General features: G+C 45.3%; 1 pseudogene; it reads right to left on the minus strand.

Annotated features, from left to right (window-relative positions):
* Positions 1-1801: 1801 nt before the first annotated feature.
* LOC114615125 lies at positions 1802-2707 on the minus strand (annotated as a pseudogene).
* Between the last annotated feature and the right edge of the window lie 4431 nt (positions 2708-7138).

Below are 7138 nucleotides of genomic sequence, written 5' to 3' on the forward strand. Positions count from 1 at the left end.
GTAGTCAGCCTAGGTGACGGAGATTCCAGGTCAGTGACCCTGGCCAGGCCGGCTAATGATTGGCTACTTCTTCTGGGAGGTCTTGGTTGGACGGAGCTATCCTCAGGAAAAAGGCGGAAGGGGCTGCTACCGTCACCGCAGTCACATAAGCGCCTTGGGCATGCTGTCCGCGCTTGAACCGACTACCTTTCAGCCTTTGCAGCCAACCTACAACTTCTTTTCCCAAGGCTACTTGCATTCTTACCTTCAGTTCTTCAAAAACGGTTTCCCAGAACCTCGAAGTGACGTGAATCAGTGATGGCAAAGGAGTGGGATTGGGATCCAGGGAGACATTGCTTACAGTATGATATTCAGCATCGTCCTCATCAACGATTAATTCCTTTATTGGGGCTTATTATACAATGACGTGTACAGTTCAATGCAATTTCATAGGAATGTGCTCATGTACAAGTATCAGATATAGAATAATTCCAACATTTCACAAAAGTCTCCTATGTTACTGTCCGGTTAATAACAGATATCTCTTCCCAACCACATTTCTGACTTGGAATATACATAAAAAAGATGTTCTAGACTATCTTCTTAAAAGTCTCACTTTTGGACTCGAGGTGTGACAATTAAAGATAACACTTTGTTAACCCCACAGATGAGAGGAGCCAGACCACTGCCCCATATCACCATGGCCAAACTAATGCAGGCTATTCATGTACAAGAGCTGCCTCCTTCTAAAGCGGGGATTTCAGAGGTCAGCATTGAATGTGAGGAAAACAAGGTTTTTATAAAGCTCAGGGGTAGGTGGTTTGCAAATGGGGGGGAGTGGCTGCTGATCAAAATAGGCAGGGTTATAGGAGCAGAACATAAGCAAGCTTGTTAGTCCTAAAGACCCCCTGAAATAAAGACATGGCTGCAGGGTGAGCATAGCAAGGGAGTGGTCACAGTAGATAGTAATGACAAGGTGCTCATAGAACCCCTTGCCATTCTTGCAACCATTTGTATGGTACAGTACCGAATCGTTTGTAGTTAAGGTTAAAGGTGGGACATAAACTAGTCCTTGAGAAACAAGTTTAATTACTAACAGAAGAATCACCTAGTTTGTGTTTACTATAAAATCGTTTTTAAGCCTAAGATTGAGGCAGAATGGTTCTTCACTCCTCCTGCAGACCATCTTGAGTTCAGTGTCTAAACACCCAAGTTGGGCATTCACAACTGCCTGTAACTCCAGCTGGAAAGATCACAAATGATGTCTTTCTGGCCTCTGTGGACGCGTTGATACACATACATACACCCACACATAATTAGAAATAGTTTTTCAAGATTGTTAAATTTTATGTATTTGAGTGTTTGCCTGTATTTGTGTTGACCTTGGAGGCCAGGAGTCAGATCTCCTGAAACTGGAGTTCTAGGCTCCTGTTGTGAGCTCCATGCAGCTGCTAAGAACTGAGTGGTCAGGCATGGTAGCCCACACCTTTAATCCCAGGTGTTAGAGGTAGAGGCATGTGGATCTCTGTGAGTTTGAGGTCGTCCTGGTCTACAAAGCAAGTTTCAGAACAGCCAGGGCAGTTAAACAGACACAGAGAAACCCTATTTCAACAACCAACAATAATAGTTTGAGTAATACATCCTCAGTTTCTTATTTTTACTGTTTTAATTTTTATTGAATTGCCACCTGGACCATGATAAAAACATACCACTAGTAGCCCTGTGGTTTTATGTTTTCTGCTGCTGAACACTGGGTTATTTCTAGTTTAAAGCTGTTGTAATGTCCCTGTGAACATTCTTGTCCTTATGTATGATTATGAGGCTATGTGTTCCCACATCCGGGTGCACCATTCAGAGCGGTGTGTTTATCAGCATCACTTTGATTAGAGCCGGGGGGTCAGGATAACAATAGATCCCACTTTCTTGGGACTCCTAGTTCCCAATGTGTCAGCCTCCTGCGTTCTCTCCATAACGTTTTTTTTTTTCTCTAAATCACTTCTGCCTTTAAATTCATCAGATAAACCCAATGACCTCAATACTCCGTTTTTTGATTTGTTTTGTTTTTTGGGAATGCAAATTTTTATTAGAATACTTTAAATTGTGTTTGAAAATATTTAACACAAGGAGGGGAACAAAACGGCTGTACTTCGTTCTTTCCACTTCCTTCACAGGAGATGGCTGTGTAGCAGACTCGGACCAGCACAGGAGTCGGCTGGGTGTCAGCTTCAAGGACTGTCACAGGAGCTGTCTGGGTGGCGGCCTCAAGGACCTTCACAGGAGCCATCTGGGTGGCAGCCTCATGGACTGTCACAGGAGTTGGCTGGGTGGCCGCCTTATGGGCCTCCATAAGATGACGCTCAACTCCAGCCTCCAGAGCCTCCTTTTCCATCAGTTTCATGCGGCAATGGTGAGCCACATCAGAGAGCATCTGAGCAACGTCCTTTTGAAAAGAAGGCGGTCCGAAGATCCAAATCTCAGCTTGTTTTTCATGACTCCACACGTTCACATGAATCACTGTCTGCAACATACTTTCAACATGCGGGATGTGCTCTCCGTCCTTACCAAGCATGAGTTCCACTAGCGACGGTTCCACGTACACTCTCTTTGGATCTTCCAGATACTCGACAAGGAACCACTTGGGCAGCTTGGCCTCTTTGACAATTTCAAATACAGTACCTCCTTTGTAATTCAGCGGAACCGGTGTCTGAAACTTCTTGAGAGTGGCCATACCGTACCCACCAGTCTCACTGCAGAAAGCCTACCCAACTCCAAAACCAGCGAACTTGACCTCAATACTCTTAAGGGTCCTATTTATGGAACATCCTATTTCTGCTGGCCTGGAAAACCTGAAGGACAGGGACCATAGCCTTGGAAGGCATGGACTGCAGGGTTCCTTTGTGGAGTATAGACTGCCTAGGAGAACTCCTTCATCCCCGTCTTCATAGTTAGTTTGGGGAGCTGAGCTGTCCCTGGGAAGAGCTAGATTTGACAAAAGAGTGCAAATACTGATTCTATCACTTAGAAACCCCAAGTTGAGGGCTGGAGAGATGGCTCAGTGGTTAAGAGCATTGACTGCTCTTCCAGAGGTCCTGAGTTCAATTCCCAGCACCCACATGGAGGCTCACAACCATCTGTAATGGGATCTGATGCCCTCTTCTGATGTGTCTGAAGACAGCTACAATGTACTCATAAAAATGAATAAAGAAAAGAAAGAAACCTCAGGTTGATTTGTTTTACAGACCACAATGGAGAACGGCAATTGTACAGATGTGACCAGATTCTGAAACTTACCTAGTGCTTTGATTTACACTTGGACACCTAGTAAATATGCAGATAAAAATACCACTCTTGCTATCAGAATCACAGGAAAGTCCTGATGAGTAGGCATTGTTTTTTTTTTTTTTTTAAGATTTATTTATTTATTTTATTTATGAGTACACTGTAGCTGTCTTCAGACACACCAGAAGAGGGCATCAAATCTCATTACAGATGTTTGTGAGCCACCATGTGGTTGCTGGGATTTGAACTCAGGACCTCTGGAAGAGCAGTCAGTACTCTTAACCGCTGAGCCATCTCTCCAGCCCCAGGAGTAGGCATTGTTAGTACATCTCTGTTATAGTGAGGAAACGGAGCAACAAAGAGCCATCAGCTAGACTACACAGAGGGAGGGTGAAACTCACTTGGTCTGAAACTGAACAGGGCCTCATCTGCTGGGTGTGTGGCAGGCATGTCTGTCAGTGAAAGGGTTTGAGCCTGCATAGTAGAAGAAATGCAACGGAGAGAAGATGGTTGTGGAGAGGTCCTGGCAGAGTCTGGAAGGCACAGTGGCCGTCATGGTGGTGTGGCCCTATGGATGGTCAGAAGCCCATCTCAATGTGTTCCTCACACACAGTTGGCACTCAGTGTAGATCTTCTAGTAGATGGCCCCAGTGTCATGTCCTCCCAAGTGAGGAAAATGCTACAGGTAAAATACACAGTTGTACAGGATAGACCGTGGTACAGTATAGATAGTCAGTGGTACAGGATAGACAGACAGTAATACAGGAAGACCGTGGTACAGGATAGACAGTGGGATACTGACTGGAATACTTGATCTTCATTGTTGCTGATAATTTTGTTTGAGACAGAATCTCTTGTATCCACAGCTGTCTCAGAGCTGACTATATAACTGAGGATAATCTGATCCTCTTGCCCTCCTGCCTCCAGTTCCCCATGGCTAAGATTTCAGATCTGTGACATTATGCCTGGTTCATGCAATGTTGTACATTGAACCCAGGGCTTCTGGCATTCTAGGAAAGCACTCTACCAACTGAGCTACGCCATCAAACATTTCTTTTTTTTTTTTTTTTTTTGGTTTTTCAAGACAGGGTTTCTCTGTGTAGCCCTGGCTGTCCTGGAACTCACTCTGTAGACCAAGCTGGCCTCGAACTCAGAAATCCTCCTGCCTCTGCCTCCCAAGTGCTGGGATTAAAGGCGTGCGCCACCACTGCCCAGCTCATCAACCATTTCTGTTGCCATTGTGGAGTGTTCCCTCAAATTAAGAGCCATAGGAAACCCTCCATAAAGTTCTGCTTGTTGTACTGAAATGGGTGGTTTTTGAGAAATGCCACAGTGTGGTCCAGGTCTGCTAGCTATCTGGGCCATATTCCTGCACTAAAAGTGACCAGAGGCCACAGACATTACTGTGGAGGCTGGTTCTGCCGATCGGCTCAATGGAGACCATGCCCCAAAGCATGGATCTTGGGCCAACCCTGTCATCCTTATAGTTCTCTGCTAAGCCCCAGACAATACCAGCCATGCTCACTGTTCCCAGTAGAATGAAGACTCTTAATGCTTAAAGATAACCCAACCAATTAGAATTGTTAACCAATATCTAATCTTTAGATAGAATTTGCTACCTGGGACTGCTAGAGAACCATGGTTCTTCCTCCATGTTGCTTCCTTCTCTCCTCCTCTTCCTTTTTTCCTTCCTTCTCCCCTTCCTATTTCCTTCTCCCAGCTCCACCTCCTCTTCTACTGCCTAATCACCAAGTTCCACTGCAAATACAACGTGGCAGGAAAATTCCTGCAGCATCACAGTGATGAGATTAAGTAAATAATTCAGAGACTCCAGTTATAATAGTTCATAATTTACAGTGCTTTAGAACATGTAGAGGCAATATTGTTAGTATTACTGCTTCAGTGATCTAAGTACAAAGGCAGGCCATGCTAAACACAGTGGCTCACACAACTCCAGAGTTCGGGAATTTAATGCAAGAAGGTTTATTTCATTTTATCTTTTATTTTTTTTAAAAGATTTTTTATTTTTTAATGTATGTGGTATTCAGACATACCAGAAGAAGGCATCAGATGGTTGTGAGCCACCATGTGGGTGCTGGGAATTGAACTCAGGACCTCTGGAAGAGCAAAGCTCTGAACCATTGAACCATCTCTCCAGCCCCTCTAGGACAACTTTTAAAAACTGGCACTCTACTCACACACATAAGCACTCACACAACTGTGAAGTCTAGGGACCACACTCAATATGTTAAGTTTTGTGGCAAGTGCCTTTACCTCCTGAGCTACCTTGCTGGGCAGGACTTCTGTGAGCTCCAGGCCAGCATTCAGCTACAAAGGAAAACCTCTCTGGGGTTAAGGAGATCTCAGTACGAGAGTACTTATCTAGCATGCACAGGACTCTATGTTCCATCCCAGCAAAATACTGGGCATGGTAGTACATACCTGTAATACCAGAACTCGGAGAACAGAGGAAGGAAGATCAGAAGGGCTGACAAGGCGGCTTAGTCTTTAAAGGCAGTTAGGTGCTATTCTTGTGGAGGGCTCAAGTACAGTCCCCAGCACCCACATGGCAGTTCATAGCTGTAACTCCAATTCCAGGGGAGCCAATGCCTTCTGCCCTTTGAGGGCATCCTCTAGGTACACAGATGGTACATTCACACATACTTGCAGCAAAACAGGCATACATATAAACAAATGTTAAAACAAACAAACCTAAAAGTTCAAGGTCATCATTGACTACATAGGGAGTTCAAGGCTTGAGAGAGAGAGAGAGGGAGAGAGAGAGAATGACAATGAATGGGGACATGGTGGGCAACCTCACTGTTCTGAAGCCAGGCCAAATCCTAGGGCATTGAGGACAGCCAGAACAATTTAACCCCAAGCCCCACACAAACCTTTAATCCTAGCACTTGGGAGGCAGAGGCAGGCATATCTCTGAGTTTTGAGGCCAGCCTGGTGTACAGAGTAAGTTCTAGGACAGCCAGGGCCACACAGAAACCCTCTCTAGGGAAATTGGCGGGGGGGGAGGGTGTGGAGAGAGGGTGAAAGAAAAAAAGAAAGAGCATGTCCATGTGTGTGACAGAGAGAGACAGGAGGATCACTCGGGCTACTTGCTGGCTTAATCAAAACTGGTAAACTCCAGGTACAAGGTGAAGAGGGCTAGAGGAGCCCATTTGACAGCGTCCTCTCTGGCCTCCACCACTGCATACACACGCTTACATGAGCATCCACCCCCCCCCACACACACACACACTTTTGAAAACCTTTTAAATAAAAACTTGCTGGGCAGTGGTGGCGCTCACCTTTAATCCCAGCACTTGGGAGGCAGAGGCAGGCAGATTTCTGAGTTCGAGGCCAGCCTGGTCTACAGAGTGAGTTCCAGGACAGCCAGGGCTACACAGAGAAACTCTGTCTCAAAAAACCAAAACCAAACCAAAACAAAAACCAAAAAACAGAAACTTCCTTAGCTGGTAGGATAATTTATCTAATTTATTTTTAATTCATTTTTAGACAGGGTCCCACTAGGAAGTCTTGGCTGGCCTGGAACTCTGTGTAGCCCAGGCTTGGGGCTAGAGAGATGGCTTAGTGATTAAGAACACTGGTGGTTCTTCCAGAGGAAGGGGTGGTGGTTGAATTCTAGAGCCCACACGGCAGCTAACAATCCTCTGTAACTCCAGGTCCGTGAAGTAGGACACCATCTTGTGGCCATTGTGGGCATTGCATAAATGTGTATAGGCATACTTGTAGGCAAAACACCTATACACGTAAAATAAAACCTTTTGGGGCTAGAGAGTTGGCTCAGTGGTTAAGAGCACTTGTTCTTGCAAAGAGCCCATGTTTGATTTTCAGTACCCACATGCAAGCTCACCACCTTCTTGGG

Source organism: Grammomys surdaster, unplaced genomic scaffold (genome assembly GCF_004785775.1).
Source record: "Grammomys surdaster isolate TR1022 unplaced genomic scaffold, NIH_TR_1.0 126612, whole genome shotgun sequence".
NCBI lineage: Eukaryota > Metazoa > Chordata > Mammalia > Rodentia > Muridae > Grammomys > Grammomys surdaster.